The following is a 3,220-nucleotide window of genomic DNA, read 5'->3' as shown; positions in this document are numbered from 1 at the left end:
TGGAGAGCAAATGTTTTGAGAATGATGAGGGCAATGAATGTACAAATATGCTTATACAATTGATATATGTAGGGATTGTGATAAGAGTTTATGAGCCCCTAAAAATATATGATTAAAATAAATAAATAAATCCGGCATGAAAAAAAACTTGCATTTTTCAAAATTTCTTATTTAGTTGTAAAACTGAAAAACCTTAAAAACCAAGAAAGATCTTGTGTTTCCCACTCCTATTAAAATGTGAGAAATAGGAGGATGGAGGGGAAAAAGAGGACCTTATACCAAGGACTCAAGTAGAAAATGTTTGGAAATGATGATGGCAACATATATACAAATATGCTTGATACAATTGATATATTAATATTGTAAGAGGTATAAAAGCCCTCAATAAAATGAATTTAAAAACAAAAAAAAACCCTTTTCTTTACTCCTGCCCCCCCCCCAAAAAAAAAGTCAGAAATAGCTCATGGGAAAAAGTATGGGGATAAAATTTGTAAATTTATTTATTGAATGACAGTTTCCAAACAAATTTCTGAAATAGGTAATGACCAATTCCAGCAGCTTATTACCTAGCTTACAAGCAGCCCAAAGTTTGCAATTCATTTAGATGAAACAACTGTGATTTCTAACATGGCACCGTTGTTACTTTATGTAAGGTGTGTTTATGAAGGATGTGTACACGAGGAATTACTGTTTTTGTGACCCTTTGTAAGGACACACAAGAGGGGAAGATATATATCTTAATGTCGGTGAATGTTTCCCACCTGAAAGCTTACATTGGGAAATGGTGTTGGAGTCTGTGCAGACGGTGAGCAGTCATGGGTGAGAATGTTGGATTTGTAGCAGAAATTGAAGCTGGTGGCAATGAACATATCACTTTCAGTCATTGCATGCTCTGTCAGGAGGCACTTGTAGCCACAAGAAAATCACCAGAGTTAGATGTCGTGCTTCCTGATGTTATCAAAACCGTGAATATCATTAGAAGCCACACCCTTAAGGGTCATTTGTTCTCAAATCTTTACAAGGAGATGGACTCTGATTCCAAAAGCTTATTACTACATGAGGAATGAAGGTGGTTCTCAAGAGGGTGAAGTTTAAACAGATTATTGAAACAGAAAGATGAAGTTGTTATATTTTTTACTGAGCAGAATTCTAATTGTGTTAACTTTTATACTGACATATGGCTTTCAAAACTGTATTGTCATATTTTTAAAAACCTCATTAATTTAAACATCTCACTTCAAGGAAAAAATTGTAATATATTTATGTGAAAAGACAAAAGTTTTACTAAAAAATTAACATATAGAACTAAATGTTCACAGTGACAGATGATTTTATAATTGAAAGCAACCTTGCCAAAGATTTAATTGTAAGAGTTATCATTGATTATCTGAGCTGCCTGGAGACATAATTTCAGAAATATTTTCCTTTAAAATTTGACTCGAAAAAAGTAAGTTGGGTTCATAAACCATACTCAATTGAAATAAAAAACCTTCAGTCATCAGCCACGAAGAGTTGAAGATCTAAAGAGGAGGCTCTCACGGAGCGGCTAGTAGGTTTGTATCAATGATCTGGCAGTTAATAGCACAATGCCTAACCCACAGGGCCACCTATACTCCCTTTCTTAGTCAAAAAATAGTACAAAAATGATTGTTTATTATATTAAAGTTTAAGAATAATGTGCCAGTTATTTAACTACATAGGTTTAAAACTTGAGTTTCCTAAAACTTCGTTAAGTGAATTTTACCTTGAAATTAGGACAGAATTTCCAAAAATTTCTGATATGGCCCTAACTTTAATTCTGCCTTTTAGTACTATGTATTTTTATGAAGCAGCATACTCAACATTAACAATTGCAAAATAGAAATACTGATCAGCTCTGAAAAACATTGAAGATGCTCTATTTTCTGCAGGTTCAAATAATCTGCCAGGAATTATTCATGTAAAGATACACAAGCACATCCTCAAAGTTGCTGTAGTCTTTAATACACGGTAAAATTAAATGTATACCAAATGACTACTTTAAAATAAATTTATTTATGAATTATTATCAGTAAATGTTTGATGTATATATCTATTTTATATACTTATATACCTAGGGTTGTGTGAAAAGTTCTTGGGTAAAACGGAGTCACAAGTAGAAAAAGTAGCCTTGCTCTAGAGAACCCAGCCTAACACAACCAATAATATGGCCAAATTTTTTCCCTGTGGGTTTTCTTCTTACTCTTTTGATATAGACTTTCATTTATTTTTAGTCTTCTCATGAGTATCGGAGGCCCTGGTCATCCATTTCTCTTCCCAACACCATTTATTTATTTATTTATTTTGCTGCTTTATTTATTTATTTATTTATTTTTAATTAATCAATTTATTGGGGCTCATACAATTTATCACAATACATAGATCAATTGTGTAAAGCACATCTATACATTTGTTGCCCTCATCAGTCCCAAAATTCTCTTGCCTCCTGGGTTCCCGGAATCCGCTCATCTTCCTTCCCCCCCACCTTCCCTTCCCCCTCCCCTTTCCCCCATCCAACACCATTTATTAAAAAGACTCTTTCCCCATTGCATGAACCTACCACACTTGTGAAAAAAATAAAAATGAGTTAGCCTTAGATGTGTGGGGTTATTGCTAGACTCTCAATTCTGCTCCATTCTCTATGTGTCTATTGTGAGGCCAGTCCTAGGGTGTTGTGATTACTGTAGCTGTGTCAACCCAAATCCAAACTCGCTGCTATCAAGTAGACCCGTCCCATAACGACCCTACAGCACAGCATAAAACTGCCTTTGTGGGTTTCTGAGACTGGAACTCATTTTCCTTATTTTGGAGGAAAGGAAAGTATCCCTGTCTCTTTACTGGAGGCTTTGATTCCTGGCGGGGTCCTTGTTGGCTACGTGTGGAGGAAGAGGAGATAGTTCTGGAACCCTCTGGATCAGTGGTTCTCAACCTTCTTGCCACCTGCCTTTAATACCATTCCTCATGTTGTGCTGACCCCCAACCATAACATTATTTTCCTTGCTACTTCATCACTGTAAATTTGCTACTGTTATGAATCATCATGTAACTATCTGGTAGGCTGGATGTATTTTCATTGTTACAAATGAAACATCATTAAAATATAGTGATTCATCACGAAAACAATATGTAATTATGTATTGTAAATATTTATTTCTAATGACAAAGCGGTGTCTCGGTTCCTAAGACCATGGGAAATAGCTGT

Source organism: Echinops telfairi, unplaced genomic scaffold (genome assembly GCF_000313985.2).
Source record: "Echinops telfairi isolate 266 unplaced genomic scaffold, ASM31398v2 ScPeMD7_70;HRSCAF=299, whole genome shotgun sequence".
NCBI lineage: Eukaryota > Metazoa > Chordata > Mammalia > Afrosoricida > Tenrecidae > Echinops > Echinops telfairi.
Note: the sequence above shows the minus strand (reverse complement) of the source record.